The 16,621-nt window shown below is 41.7% G+C and overlaps 1 long non-coding RNA gene across 1 annotated transcript in view; it reads left to right on the plus strand.

The window, feature by feature from the left end:
* Positions 1-15,122, plus strand: part of LOC141982355 (uncharacterized) — a 79,848-nt gene extending 64,726 nt beyond the window's left edge. Inside the window, exon 3 of the long non-coding RNA XR_012638040.1 lies at positions 14,970-15,122. This is a non-coding gene — a long non-coding RNA (uncharacterized LOC141982355). The remainder of the gene's footprint in view (positions 1-14,969) is intronic.
* Positions 15,123-16,621: the final 1,499 nt, after the last annotated feature.

Genomic DNA, 16,621 nt, shown 5'->3' on the forward strand with positions numbered 1-16,621 from the left:
TTTATCTCTGCATCCCATCCTGAGCTGAGATGTATCCAGTGTGACAGGGTACAGCCAGATAGCTACAGGAGAGTAAAAGAAGGCAGATATATTAGCCCCAGGTTAAGTAGGTCCCTTTCACTGGGTAAGGTAACAGGGAAGGTTTTTTTTTTTTTTTTTTTTTTTTGAAACAGAAAAGAAGTTTATTTGTAACAGTTACAGAGATTACAAGAAGAGAAAGAAAAACTTAGCAACAAAACAACGCAATCAGAAGGTATAACACAACAGCTTTCAGGAGGGAGAGGTGTTCAGGCTAGCCCAGGCCCAGAGCGGGGGGGCTTCCTCGACACTCGTGGTCTTCCACCCTCCTGAGTTACCTGGTGGCCTAGAGCGGGGGGGCTTCCTCGACACTCGTGGTCTTCCACCCCCTCGAGTTACCTAGTGCCGCGCCCAGGGTCACCGACCCTCCCTCTCCTGAGAGGTAACAGGGAAGGTTTTTTTTTTTTTTTTTTTTTTTTTTTTTTGAAACAGAAAAGAAATTTATTTGTAACAGTTACAGAGATTACAAGAAGATAAAGAAAAACTTAGCAACAAAACAACGCAATCAGAAGGTATAACACAACAGCTTTCAGGAGGGAGAGGTGTTCAGGCTAGCCCAGGCCCAGAGCGGGGGGGCTTCCTCGACACTCGTGGTCTTCCACCCTCCTGAGTTACCTGGTGGCCTAGAGCGGGGGGGCTTCCTCGACACTCGTGGTCTTCCACCCCCTCGAGTTACCTAGTGCCGCGCCCAGGGTCACCGACCCTCCCTCTCCTGAGAGGTAACAGGGAAGGTTTTTTTTTTTGAAACAGAAAAAAAAATTATTTGTAACAGTTACAGAGATTACAAGAAGATAAAGAAAAACTTAGCAACAAAACAACGCAATCAGAAGGTATAACACAACAGCTTTCAGGAGGGAGAGGTGTTCAGGCTAGCCCAGGCCCAGAGCGGGGGGGCTTCCTCGACACTCGTGGTCTTCCACCCTCCTGAGTTACCTGGTGGCCTAGAGCGGGGGGGCTTCCTCGACACTCGTGGTCTTCCACCCCCTCGAGTTACCTAGTGCCGCGCCCAGGGTCACCGACCCTCCCTCTCCTGAGAGGTAACAGGGAAGGTTTTTTTTTTTTTTTTTTGAAACAGAAAATAAATTTATTTGTAACAGTTACAGAGATTACAAGAAGATAAAGAAAAACTTAGCAACAAAACAACGCAATCAGAAGGTATAACACAACAGCTTTCAGGAGGGAGAGGTGTTCAGGCTAGCCCAGGCCCAGAGCGGGGGGGCTTCCTCGACACTCGTGGTCTTCCACCCTCCTGAGTTACCTGGTGGCCTAGAGCGGGGGGGCTTCCTCGACACTCGTGGTCTTCCACCCCCTCGAGTTACCTAGTGCCGCGCCCAGGGTCACCGACCCTCCCTCTCCTGAGAGGTAACAGGGAAGGTTTTTTTTTTTGAAACAGAAAAAAAATTTATTTGTAACAGTTACAGAGATTACAAGAAGATAAAGAAAAACTTAGCAACAAAACAACGCAATCAGAAGGTATAACACAACAGCTTTCAGGAGGGAGAGGTGTTCAGGCTAGCCCAGGCCCAGAGCGGGGGGGCTTCCTCGACACTCGTGGTCTTCCACCCTCCTGAGTTACCTGGTGGCCTAGAGCGGGGGGGCTTCCTCGACACTCGTGGTCTTCCACCCCCTCGAGTTACCTAGTGCCGCGCCCAGGGTCACCGACCCTCCCTCTCCTGAGAGGTAACAGGGAAGGTTTTTTTTTTTTTTTTTTGAAACAGAAAATAAATTTATTTGTAACAGTTACAGAGATTACAAGAAGATAAAGAAAAACTTAGCAACAAAACAACGCAATCAGAAGGTATAACACAACAGCTTTCAGGAGGGAGAGGTGTTCAGGCTAGCCCAGGCCCAGAGCGGGGGGGCTTCCTCGACACTCGTGGTCTTCCACCCTCCTGAGTTACCTGGTGGCCTAGAGCGGGGGGGCTTCCTCGACACTCGTGGTCTTCCACCCCCTCGAGTTACCTAGTGCCGCGCCCAGGGTCACCGACCCTCCCTCTCCTGAGAGGTAACAGGGAAGGTTTTTTTTTTTGAAACAGAAAAAAAATTTATTTGTAACAGTTACAGAGATTACAAGAAGATAAAGAAAAACTTAGCAACAAAACAACGCAATCAGAAGGTATAACACAACAGCTTTCAGGAGGGAGAGGTGTTCAGGCTAGCCCAGGCCCAGAGCGGGGGGGCTTCCTCGACACTCGTGGTCTTCCACCCTCCTGAGTTACCTGGTGGCCTAGAGCGGGGGGGCTTCCTCGACACTCGTGGTCTTCCACCCCCTCGAGTTACCTAGTGCCGCGCCCAGGGTCACCGACCCTCCCTCTCCTGAGAGGTAACAGGGAAGGGTTTTTTTTTTTTTTTATAAGACAAATTATTTAATATTAATTATTTCACTCATAAAAAGAGTTAAAGGTGTATTTTTAATTTCTGTGCCTACAATAATGGTGCTAGTTAATGCATGTAGAATTAATGTAGTGTGACAGGGTCGGACTAGATGGCTATAGGAGAGTAATAGAAGGCAGATATATTAGCCCCAGGCTAAGTAGGTCCCTTTTCCCTGGGTAAGGTAACAGGGAAGGTTTTTTGAAACAGAAAAGAAATTTATTCGTAACAGTTACAGAGATTACAAAAAGATAAGGAAAAACTTAGCAACAAAACAACGCAATCAGAAGGTATAACACAACAGCTTTCAGGAGGGAGAGGTGTTCAGGCTAGCCCAGGCCCAGAGCGGGGGGGCTTCCTCGACACTCGTGGTCTTCCACCCTCCTGAGTTACCTGGTGGCCTAGAGCGGGGGGGCTTCCTCGACACTCGTGGTCTTCCACCCCCTCGAGTTACCTAGTGCCGCGCCCAGGGTCACCGACCCTCCCTCTCCTGAGAGGTAACAGGGAAGGTTCCAGAACAATCAGGAACCTTCTGGAGACAATTAAGACAGACAGGCTGATTAGAACACCTGCAGCCAATCAAGAAGCTGTTAGAATCAATTAAGGCAGGCTAATCAGGGCACCTGGGTTTAAAAAGGAGCTCATTTCAGTTTGTGGTGCACGTGTGAGGAGCTGGGAGCAAGAGGTGCTAGGAGCTGAGAATGAGAAAGCATACTGTTGGAGGACTGAGGAGTACAAGCACTATCAGACACCAGGATGAAGGTCCTATGGTGAGGATAAGGAAGGTGTTGGGAGGAGGCCATGGGGAAATAGCCCAGGGAGTTGTAGCTGTCACACAGCTGTTCCAGGAGGCACTCTAGATAGCTGCATTCCACAGGGCCCTGGGCTGGAACCCGGAGTTGAGGGTGGGCCCGGGTTCCCCCCAAATCTACCAACTCCAGTAATAATCCCCCATTATTACTGAGGTTTTTTTAAAATTTTTATAGCCTCTCTAATCTTCCTGAGCATTTCACAGTCACTATCACCATCCTGGTCAGGTGGTCGGTAATATATTTCTACTGCTATATTCTTATTATTAGAGTATAGAATTACTATCCATAGAGATTCTGTGCTAGTGTTTGGTTGTGTTTAGGTTTCAGATTTAAAATATGTGGCCAGATGAATGAGGTAAGCTACTGTTTCAGCCTCTCAGCATCCTTAGGCAGAAAAAAAATCTTGTTTGTACTCTGTTAATAGTTCCAAGGTTTTCTTCATATATGGCTTTTTAAAAATAAAAACTTAGATTCTTGAGCAGAGCTCTTTAGCACTGGGTGAAGTCTCTGGCAAATTCTGCTCCTTCAAAAATTACATAATTAATAATGGCTCAGTGTTAAGGTTGTAATTTTATTGTGTTTATTAACAATGATCAAATCTATATTTTTGTTAAATGAAGTATATATATTGCTATAGTAGCTATGCACTGTAGGACTTTAACTGATACAAATTTGATAGGCACCTTAGAAATGTCTAAGACACAGACAAAACCCTAATTCCTTTACTTCTAAAGATCTAGAGTTTGTTTTAAAGTACCTTCTATTTTACCTCTAATATATTTTGTTTGTAAACAGATTAGTAATTATATATATTTGCAACTTTGCGTTTTGAAATTTTGCTTTTTTCACTTATCAAGCTTAGTAAAGCCAACGTCCCAGCTCACTGTCCATAGCTTCGAAACAGATTCTTCCTTAATAATAAATACATTTTAAAATAACAGTTTTGATTTTGCTGTCACTGACATAAGCTTTAGAGTTCATTGTTGTTCATTAAATCCACTAACAAGAAATATTTGAAGTTATTTTTGTACCCTGAGGCCTTTGGAAAAAGCAAGAGGCAGGCATGAAAAAGTTGAGAAAATATGTTAAGTGAAAAGACCACACATACAAAAAGTCATGCCATTCTTGGAACCTTGACATGCCTCATGAAGCAGGGCTCCCTTGTGCCTTACACAAACTCCTTTTTTTTCCTTTTATTAAACAATATTTTTAACATGCTGAAGGCTTTAACTGTTAGTGATCATGTTTTTCAGCTACAATAGAATTATACATATATTACAGATCCTACACACATTAAGACAATGGGAATTGTGATCATTTATTGTTCTTGTCCCAATGTCCTTCTTATGTGAGTAAAGCATCCAGAATTTGACCCTGAGAGTTCTTCCATTGACTTTGGTGGGGATAGGAATAAACTGTGTCACAGAAGTGTCTGACATAGCAGACGGTCATTTGACACAGTTTACTGATACCTTCTTTATCACCCAAGGCAGAGGTTAGGCCAAATTCAATATGCTGCCGAGACTTCATCATTTGTGTTTAATCTTTTATTACATGGACTTGAGAGAAGGTGATGAATTCTTAGTAAGGGAAAATGAAGAGCTTCTCTAATGCACCTCAGTGAGTTAGGAGTCAGGATTTTAACTGGTGCCTGACATTGTTCAGGTTTTATATATTTGAACAATCTGCCTTTCTAATTGGTGCCAGGGTTTGTCTTCCTAACATCACTATAATTAAGGTTTGTTACATTGGTAGTATTCTTATCAATAAAATGTTGGCTTAAAAAAAATCTCCAGGCTTGCACCAGCATTTCAGGATCATTAAGTAACAGGGAGAGAGACAAAATAATCATACTACATATTAGTCTATCTTATTTGCCTAATTTGAAAGAAACAAATGTTACACTCTTACTCACATTTACTATGTTATTGTGCAGTGGGTACTATAAAACCAATGGGACTAGATGAGGAGTAAAGCAGTCCTCAAAGAACTAGATTTTACCTTTATCATCTGTTCTGAATAAAGAGTGATGTGTGGCTACTCCATACCGGAAGCAGACTGGGGGAAACTAACTGTAACTGAGAGAATCACAATTCCTTTCCTGCTTCCCCTTTGCTGTAAGGAGAAGGAAGTTACTTCATCTCTGTTTGAGGAGCAGTTACATGCTGGCCTCTGTGTGGATGTTTAGGAGGGAAGTCCCTGGGCCCACAACTCCCATTGGCCGGCAACGGAGAACTTTTACGGGCACTGGGAGCTGTGGGAGGGCCTTGCCTGCAGATGGTCAATGTAAACAAAATGTCTTGCGGCCTGCCAGTGGATTACCCTGATGAGCCGTGTACCCAAGGTTGCCAACGCCTGTTCTATAGAATGGTCCAAAAAAACAAAGGAAGTTTATTAGTTTCTATAGGACCTTCCAGTAAAGGCATAATGATTTCTAATACATATTCCCATCTAAAGAAAAAAATTTCCTGCCTAGAGAAAAGGTATCTCTAAGTGTTTATAACATCTACCTACTTTTAATCAAGGCTGATTATTCTAAAACATAACTTTAAGAGATTGAGAATAATCATAGGCAGTCTGCCTCTCTTCTTATTTGGATAAGCAATTACTATCAAAGCAAAGAGGGCAGTGCAGTTTTGTGATGGCTTGCCAAGAGCTGATAACAATCAGCATGGCAATGATTTAGTATGATATTTTTCCTGAAAGATTATAGCTATATGCATTTTTGTTAAAGTAAACAGGCAAATTCTGCTGGGTTAGATGTCTTTCAGTCTGGAGTAACTCCATTGATTTCAGCGGAGAAACTCTGGATTTACACCATTTTAACTGAGAACAGAATTTAGCTCACAGTGGGCCTGCTGTATAGAAAGACCTAATAAAGGCCTAATTCATGCAGACTACTGCACCAGTCAGCCACCAGTCTCCCATAAAAGCTCAGGCCTGCCTGTAAATCTTCTGAATTGAAGATGGGTTGATGCCTAATCCACACACACATACAAAGGGGGAATTAACCCAACTCCTGTGGAATCAGGATAACAACTGCTTTAAAAGGATTAGACCTATTTTACAGCACCACCCTCCCCTATCAGGCCAAGCTTTTTCTTGTAGGTTGTGCTCACTCCCTGGAGTTAATTCCAGCCAAGCCTTTCAAGAAATCCAGGGAAGCTTGTTTCCACAGGGATTAGTTGCTTTATTTAAGACTTCTTAACTAAACATTATCAGAACCCTTGTAGATTCTTCCCTCAAAGTCTATGCATATAAAGTAGTCCCTTCACCAAATGTATCTCTCACATCAGTAACTCCAGTAACAAGATTGTCTGGCTTTTACCTCAGAACTTCAACAATAAAAGGGATCCCCAAAGCTTCCCCTTCTATCTGTTTGGTTTTCTAAAGCAGTTCCCTGGATTACCACCCCTCCACTTTCTAAAGAGTACTACCATTTGTTTTCTCCAGTTCCTGCTGCCCTCTTTTATGAAGGTCAGATAATTAAGTTCCAGTTCTTTCTCAGGTACAACAGGATGGGTTAATCAGACAGACCAGCTAGCTCCCGGCCTCTGACCCCAGAGGAATGGTACCCTTGACCTTCACATCTCCTCCTTATTATATTCCTGTTATATTATATTATATTATATTATATTATATTATATTTATTCCTTATTATATTCCTGTTCAGAAGAATCTACCCCTTCCGCAAAGCTAACCCCAAACATGTCACTTTCCTTCAATTTAGCTGTCATTCCCCACCAGGAACCATGTCCAGACTCATATTAAAATGTCCGTATTGAACATATAGGTTTCCATTATCTGACACTTTGGCAATGCATGGGGGTGTTGCTTGTCCCTCCTGTCCCAAAGTCAGTTATGTTGGGCTGATGTCCCTTCATTTAAAGCAGTGGGTTTCAACCTTTTTTTATTTGTTGACCCCTAAAAAATTTCAGATGGAGGTGTGGACCACTTTGGAAATCTTAGACATAGTTTGCAGACCCTCACGGGTCTGAGGACCATAGGTTGAAAACCACTGATTTAAAGGAACACTATATCAGAGTTAAAGCCAAAAACATCTCTTTTTCCATACTAATGGTTATTCCTTCAGTAATGCAATTGATGTTTTAAAATATATTTACCCGTGTAGGTTTTTTGCTGTTATATGAACAGATGCGTTATTATTAGTAGGTTTCAGAGTAGCAGCCGTGTTAGTCTGTATTCGCAAAAAGAAAAGGAGTACTTGTGGCACCTTAGAGACTAACACATTTATTTGAGCATAAGCTTTCGTGAGCTACAGCTAGTAGTATCACATTTCAGGGTCATCTGTACCTTTGATCCCTCTCAGTCTTTATGAGTAAAGTGTGTAAGTGTAAGGCCTGAACCTTCACCTCTCCTGGGACAGATCCTGTGATTCCTCCAGTCTCAGACTGAGTCTCTGGCTTGCACCACCCTGTGTCCCAAAAATGATTTCCCATTGGGCCTGACTGGATTCAGTTGCCCTGCAAGACTTCCCTTTGGCTGCTGCAACCAGTTTGTCCATAGTTAGTCCAAGCAGCCTTTTCCAAACAAAGCACAACAAGAGCAAAGGAGTATTAACACCGCAAGCTGTCTACACACATATTTGCATCCAATGAAGTGAGCTGTAGCTCACGAAAGCTTATGCTCAAATAAATTGGTTAGTCTCTAAGGTGCCACAAGTACTCCTTTTCTTTTTGCGAATACAGACTAACATGGCTGCTACTCTGAAACACATATTTGTTTTACCTACAACACTGGTAAGCCTAGCTTACCCAGACACCCCAATCTCTGGGTCTTGGAGGGACAGTCTGCACCTCTACAGCCTCTGCCTCCCTTTCTCCTGAGCTCACACATTGAGTTTTTTCTCCTACTCCAGAGCTCAGAGGTTACAAGCTGGGCCCTTTCTCTGGTAGAAACAGCCAGACTATTGGTTCCAGTCTGGTGAGGATAAAGCTTTAAGGGAGATGACATCCGCATTGTCCCTTTAAGTGTTGATAACTAGTACTCTCTGAAACTTATTATTTCCTTTCCTTGCCTATTGAGACATAGGTAGTATGAACCTTGAAAGGGCCCTGAAACTGAAAACGCACTTGCAGTGCACTTGCCCATATGTTTCTTTTTGATATGTGATCATATTTGTTTTTCAAATGCATTGCACTATTTTCATTGCACTACTCTATCTCTCTCTTTCCATAGTGCTTACTTTTTAAATCTGCAATTAAATAATTGTTAAATAGTGAAGAGGTGTCCATAACCAAATCTTCTAGGAATGATTTGACTTTTGTTTTTTGAAGAAGTCACAAATAATTTGAAAAGTGTCTCACCACACATTTGATCTTATCCCTGTAATTCATTTTGTGAAACTTATAGCATTTCCAATTAAGCGCTACATGTAGCAATGATGATTCGGTTCCCTGCAGCTTTCAGTGCCATTAGACATTCAATTATTAAAAACAGGGTGAGACTTAATTAAATAAACTTAATTAAAAATAAATTAACCCTTTTTTAAATGAATCAGCCACAAAGTAGTATCACGTTAAAGACACAATGGCAAACAAAAATCCTATAACATATTCTATGCTAAAGTGTAGTTGAATGTCAGATTCACTCAAGTTTTAAATTAAAGTTCTGCAAGCCTGGAAATGAAACAAAAGATGGTTAGCTGTTAATATGGCTCTTCGGCAACACAAACAGTAACATCTGGCCCTAGCATGATTATGAATACAGTTAATATGTTTAATTCATCATGGACTCTGATCCAGCCACACAAGCTTAAATGGTGACATTTTACTTTGCAATAATAGCAGCAGAGAAAAGGAATTTCAATATTATTAAAACAATATTTGCTTTCCTCATTTAAGGATGTGTAATTGTCAGTCTCTCCTGAAGGCTGTTTAGAATGCTTCAATTAAATCAAAATGGACTGTTCAGCAACAAATACATGCACTGTGTGAGCACTCTGAGACTACAGATATAAATTAACTGTCATGCTTCTTAGCACAAATTGTATTGCTTTGAGAGAGCTCGAACAGATGAAAAAACATTACAAATTGTCTACCTGCTTCTATAGGAAATATGCCTATAGTTTTAAATTCCATAATGGAAAAGATATATTTTAAATTACTAGTATGAATGAAGTGTGGATTGTACAGCATTACATATGATCTCAGTATAAAAAGGCATTGTTTTACAGCTTTAATTTTAACCCACTAAATTAAGTTTAACCATAGTTACCTAAAAATGGGTATGGTAGAATTAAGTAATATGACGGTAAATTATATATTTTTTCCTGCGGTATCCTGATTTAGTGTGTGCATACATACATGCAATGCTGATGTTTTATATCTAAAAAGAGCTGTGCAAAACTCTGGCTGTCTCATTGATCTTCCTGTGCAGATACATGCCATCAGATATGAAACTGCTTTAGTGCCAATCTATATATTATAAGGTATTCAATAAAAACCAAAATTGTTTTCAATTTAATCATGCCAAAGATTATATTAAATGATTAGAAAGTACTTTATATTTCATCACAGTTTCCCTCTAACTCACTAGGTTAGTTAAATTTAGATTTTACTGCACAGGTAGAACTTGTTATACTCCAATCCTGCAAAAGCTTACATATATGTGTATTTTTGCTCATGTCCTGTTGACAGCAGTGGCACTACCCATGCAAATGAAGGAATGTGCTTGTATATAAATTTTTAGGATCAGGTCCCCACGTTATAAGCTCTTTGAAGAAGTTGTCGTGTCTCATCTGTGTTTAGGGTGACAAGATGTCCCATTTTTAAAGGGACAATCCCGTATTTAAGCCCTCTTGCAGGTGTCCCGAATTTTTCTTAAAAATGGGCAAATTGTCCCATATTTTCTGTCTCCCCTCCCATCAGTTCTGGCAGGTCCTGCTGCTGTCCAGATCCCTGCTCACCGGCTGCCCACCGACCAGTGGTGAATGGGGGGATCCAGTGGCCAACAATGGGGGTGGGTGTGCAAGGCTGGGGGTGGGGCGAAGCTGCAGTGCGCAGGGCAGGCCACTCCCCCTACTGGTCCATCAGTGCAGCCCCTGCTGCATGCTGGCTCTCGGCCAGCAGAACCCTGCCTCTGACCCGTTTTTGGCTGGCACTGGCTGCGTGCTGCGAGATGCAGTGGCTGATGAGTGTGGGCAGGTGCCAGGTGGTGGCTGCCACTTACATGTCACATCTGCTGTCCACCCAGCGACCCTTTATATGCTTCCCTCTAGCTGTGCTCTCCCTTCTTTGCCCCTTCACCCCCACCCTCCCCACAGCCCATTGCTCCTTCACACCCCTGCCCAGGGGGTGTATCCCACTTCCAGTGCTGGGCGGAGAACCAGCCCCTGGTTGGAGCACTCAGCTCATCAACAGCCTGGCCAGCAGGCTCCCTCCTTCCCCCACTGCCTCTGGCTGGGCAGGCACCCCTGGAAAGCCCAAGACCCTCTGGCCCAGTGCACTGTCCAGGAGGAGCCAAGCCCTGTGTGTGCCAAAGCCCCGTGCCGTGCTGGTATGGGGAAGCCTCTCTGTCCCTAAGCTAAGCTCTGGAGTGGGGAGGGGGAAGCGATTTCCAGCCCGTTCATGCCCCGAACTTGTAGGCTCCACAACAACCTCTGGGGCAGGGGCTTAGCACCTTCTTCACCCCCCCACCCCCACCCCACTGCTTTGGGTCCCCAGTGAGTGTGGGGCTACTTTGGCTCCTAGGCACCCTCCCCTGCTAAGCCACCTCTCTGGCAGGGTTCACTGAAGCCCCTGCAGTGAGAATCCCTGGGTCCTGTTTCACAATGCATCATTAAGGCTTAACCCCTTTCTGCTTAAGCTGTAGCCAGGGAACAGGAGGTGGCTGGGTTACGTTGGGGGCCAGCAGGAGCCTGGAGGTATTAGCTGCCTACAGGAAAACCTGCTTCCAACCATGGGGGGAAGGGAGGAAGATGCAGTGGCAGGTACCAGGAAAGGCGGGTCTGTCCCAGGGCCCCAGCCAGGCATGGAGGGCAGAGAGTGCCGGGAAGGGAGGGTTGGGTCGGCCATCCCCCCCGCCCCCCCAGCCATGTGAAAGAGGTGTATGGGAGTGTGTCACCTCTCCCCGTATGTGTGTGTGTGGAGAAGTAGGAGTGTCATCCCTCCCTGTGTGAACCATAAAGCCTTAAAGATAAGAAGGTAAATAAAAATAATCCACCTATGGAGTATTTCTTTTTAACAGGGACTCAGTCACTTTGATGTTAAGACCCAAGCGGACTGTGAAGAGCTATAAAAAGGATCTCACAAAACTGGGTGACTGGGCAACAAAATGGCAGATGAAATTCAATGTTGATAAATGCAAAGTAATGCACATTGGAAAACATAATCCCAACTGTACATATGAAAAAATCATGGAGGACAGGTCCATCAATGGCTATTAGCCAGGATGGGCAGGAATGGTGTCCGAAGGATCTGCTTGCTGGAAGCTGGGAATGGGCGACAGGGGATTGATCACTTGATGATAACCTGTTCTGTCCATTCCCTCTGGGGCACCTGGCATTGGCCTCTGTCAGAAGACAGGATACTGGGCTAGATGGCCCTTTGGTCTGACCCACTATTGCTGTTCTTATATTCTTATGAATGTTTGTACTGCAGAGTTCTGATTAAATGCCATGGAACTTGCTTGAAGATGAGTAATTTTACCAGGTGTCCCATATTCAGAATGGGGAAATAGGGAAATATTGTCACCCTATATGTGTTTGTTCAGTTTTTTATGGTGTCTAGTACAAAATCATTCCAAACTTTCTTGGGGGTCCCTGGGTGGTAATGTAGTAATAATAGCAATATTAATAAATACTGCAGTTTATATGGGAGTTTTGATCAGGGCGGCAGGTATGGCAAGTGATTCCTGCAGTACCTAAACAAAACAAGTCAGACTAGAAGATCACTATCGTCCTTCCTGGCCTGGGATTCTATGAATCAAACAACAGTACTGTATATGGGGTTTTAGCGAGATCTATAGTATCATATTAAGGTGTTTTGGGGATTTTTAGCTTACTTTTTGTCTTTTAACTATATTCAGATAGAATATTTGAATTGATATAAAGTATCTTTCAGTTCATAATGGTAAACCACAATCACAACGTGCTATTGATGTCAATTTGTATATGTTATAAAAAGTAGCTATCACACATACTCAATCAGTAGCTCAATCAGCTGTTTCTTGTATTGAATTATACCAGTTAAATGCTATAATCAGAAATGTTTAAAAAAATGGTTCAAGGTCTTCTGTTTGACTGTTCTACATAAAACCTGATTTATCCTGTTTAAACTAGTTTATGGTGAGAAAAATAAAAGGACTCCTATACATCTAAGCTGAAAGTTTGTATTCTGGAAATTACTGCAAACCGTGTTTTGCTTATTTGCACAGAAACAGAAACTGGTTATTAGGACATTTTACAATGTTAAAACAACAAAACTCTGTGCTTACATGTGTGAAAACTATGTGTGTGTTTGTTTACTTGATGTTTAAAATGTGACCAACCTATCTGAGTGTATTTCTGTAACACCCCTCGCTCTCCCAATCCAGGGCTTCAGTCTCTCAGTAAAATTAAAGTCCAAAGGAGACAGTACTCCTTTCCAGGATTCTGGCCTCTACTCTGGAAGGCAAGTGAAGAACAGAAATACATGAATTTACACCAATAAACAGACAGGACATGTCATCAGTTAGCCAAATTGTATTTTTCAGTTTAATCTTAACATGTACAGAGATGGTAATCACAACCATACTCATTTCAGCTCATTCCAGTTTGTTTGTCAACAGAGTGCATTCAAAACAAAAAGATCAAGACTCTGTGTCCAACAAGTCCTACCCACACACAGCCAGGTATGGAGCAGTGTATCCATTCACAGAATCCTCTCTAATTGCTCAGGTGTAGTTGCATGGCTGATCTCCGTGTGGTAGGAGATGCAACTTTGAGAGATTATTCATCTTTTAGTTTTTGGTACCAGAACAAAGAGAAACAAAAACAACAACAGGTTTCAGAGTAACAGCCGTGTTAGTCTGTATTTGCAAAAAGAAAAGGAGTACTTGTGGCACCTTAGAGACTAACCAATTTATTTGAGCATAAGCTTTCGTGAGCTACAGCTCACTTCATCGGATGCATACTGTGGAAAGTGTAGAAGATCTTTTTATACACACAAAGCATGAAAAAATACCTCCCCCCCACCCCACTCTCCTGCTGGTAATAGCTTATCTAAAGTGACCACTCTCCTTACAATGTGTATGATAATCAAGATGGGCCATTTCCAGCACAAATCCAGGGTTTAACAAGAACGTCTTGGGGGGCTGGGGGGAACAAGGGGAAATAGGTTACCTTGCATAATGACTTAGCCACTCCCAGTCTCTATTCAAGCCTAAGTTAATTGTATCCAATTTGCAAATGAATTCCAATTCAACAGTTTCTCCTGCTGGAAATTTGTGCTGGAAATGGCCCAACTTGATTATCATACAAATTGTAAGGAGAGTGATCACTTCAGATAAGCTATTACCAGCAGGAGAGTGGAGTGGGGGGAGGTATTTTTTCATGCTTTGTGTGTATAAAAAGATCTTCTACACTTTCCACAGTATGCATCCGATGAAGTGAGCTGTAGCTCACGAAAGCTTATGCTCAAATAAATTGGTTAGTCTCTAAGGTGCCACAAGTACTCCTTTTCTTAAAACAAGAACTTGCACCATAAAGCATGAAACAGCAATTATTACTCAGGGTCCCAATATATTTAATTCCTAATTCTTTAGGAGATGATTCACCCCTTTTTTATACCAATTACTCTATTCCAACAAAACTCTTTATTACAACTATTTATATTTTACACAGGAACATTAGAATGACCGTACTGGGTCCAATGGGACCAATGGTACATAGCCCACTATCTTGTCCCTGACAGTTATCATTGCCAGATCCTTCTGACAGTAGGAGGTTTAGGGAATTCCAGGGTATGGGGTTGTGTGCCTGACCATCTTTACTAATAGCCATTGATGGCCCTATCCATCATGAACTTATCCAATTCTTTTTTAAACTCAATTGTACTTTGGCCTTTACAACATCCCATGGCAACTAGTTCCACAGGTTGACTGTGTATTCTGTGAATACACTTTCATTTGTTTTAAACCTGCTGCCTATTGATTTCATTAGGTGACCCCTTGTTTTTTATGTATTACTAATATTACATCATATGATGCAAAGTCTGGGAGCCAGGTATATCATCTTATTTTTATTTCATAATATTACTGAACTCCAAATTATCATGCATTACTGTAACCATGTGTTGCACAAAAATGGAACTTGTTAATTCTTTTCCCCCAGCTCCATTTCCTTTAATGTGTTTTCATTTTTTCCCTTAAGAAATGGTTACTTCCTTTTATATCATTCAAAATATCCAAATCCAACAGAATTAACCCTATAAATGTTCATTCGTATGCACCTTCTCTTTACTTCAGTCTTCATAGGAATTACTCCAACAAATTAGCAATACAGAAAATGTAAAATATTCACCTGTCCTTGCTATTTTAGTGTTCCCTTCATTACTTAACACTGAACTCCCTGATTTAAGCAAAACATAATATAATATTCACCACTTAGAAACAACCTAATTTAACACAGTTTAAATATATTTGGGTTCAAAGCTGTTGGTTTCCTCTTCCCAGTTTAATGTAATGCTATTTCCTCTTTGTCCACAGATCATCTCCATGGCTGCTCTAGGTGCAGATTTCCCTTGCCTCTTCCACAAATTAATAGCTTTGGGATTATTCATAAAGTTCAGAGAACCAATTTAGAGAGTCACTTTAAAGAGTAAAACAATGTATAGAACCAAAATTAAATACCTTAATTAAATAAAAAGATCATGATCAATGCAATCCAGACTGGTGAAGTCTTGTGTCACCTTTTACCCTGTAACTCTTGCATGCCTTAAAGCTTTGCTACTGTGGTTGTCTGTCTGGAATGCCGACAGTCAGAAAGAAGTGTGAACTCTATGTCTATGTATTGGGCAGACCGGGAACCTGCCTGCACTACCATAGACTTCTACTGCTTTCCACCAGCCTTGGTTAACAACTGGTAAGATGATTCCACACTTTTCTCAGCCCCTAATTTTGCTTAAAAAAGTATTCTGAAATGTGCAGCCCTGTCTGGGAAAAATCAGAGGAATGCTGAGGTTTGTTGATCCTTTAAAGAGTCAATATCCAAGAGTTTGTTACTTTAACTGGAGTTATTCAAACACAGCACTGGATTGGTTTAGACTGAAAATAAAACAAGTGTATTTATTTCCAAAGAGATAGTTGTTAAGTGAGTATAAGTGTAAGGTATTAAATTCAGAAAAGGTTACAAGAGAAATAAAGATAAAACACTTTCTATTAACTAAAACTAGACTTGGTTCCAGATAAAATCTGCACCACATATTTCCATCAAGATGGCTGACAGAATCTCTGTGACATGATCTATTCCCCAAAGTCCAAGAGCTGATACCTTTGTCTTATTAGGTGAAAGATAGTTAACTTGAGATTACCCCATGCTTTTAAAGTCCATTAAATCTTTGAAATGTACTCTTGTGAAGGATACTGCTAGATAAAAGTATATTTCCAGTTGTGAGGTAGGCAAGATGGAGTCTGTTATGAAGTACAAAGGAAGGAATAATTAAATGGCAGGAAATCTATTCTGTATAGAAAACACCTACTATACTGATAAGCTTTGTAGAAAGCAATGCCACTAATGATTGTTTCAGCTCTGTATCAAAAGTCATGGACCTCTGAGGCTGCTCGACCAAGCAGGAAGTGTCCTGCTGTTTCTTTTCCCACTGGGGATGTGTGATGATGTCACAGTGCCTCAGTGGGTCACAACTGAGAATACCAAATTCAGGACAAACTGATGAGAAATAATGCAGGCAAACTCCAGAACTGGTGGTGGTTATTGCATAAGATAAACCAAACCAGCAACAAAAGTAAACTTCTGTCTCACCACACTGGCTAACAAGAAGACAGAAATGCAGCCTTCTTAGGTATTTCAGTCCTAGATTCAACACCCAGACACTAGCTGTAATGATGAGTGGTTATTGTGGTTATTTAAAACCAATTTCATCCTCCAAAGTGTTCTTCTGATCCCAAAGGACCAGCCACATACCCAGGTCAATATATAACTAAGATCTTACTCAATAATCATGCTATTGCCAATCCTTTAGTATCTAATATCTAAAGGTTTATTTATAAGTGAAAAGAAAGAGGTGAGAGTTAAAGTTGGTTAAAGGAATCAAATAATACAACAATTGCAGAATTCTTGTTTCAGGTTTGGAGCAGCAATGGAATAAACTGCTGACTTGTTAAGTCTCTGTGTACTTCCA

This window comes from Natator depressus, chromosome 1, assembly GCF_965152275.1.
Source record: "Natator depressus isolate rNatDep1 chromosome 1, rNatDep2.hap1, whole genome shotgun sequence".
NCBI lineage: Eukaryota > Metazoa > Chordata > Testudines > Cheloniidae > Natator > Natator depressus.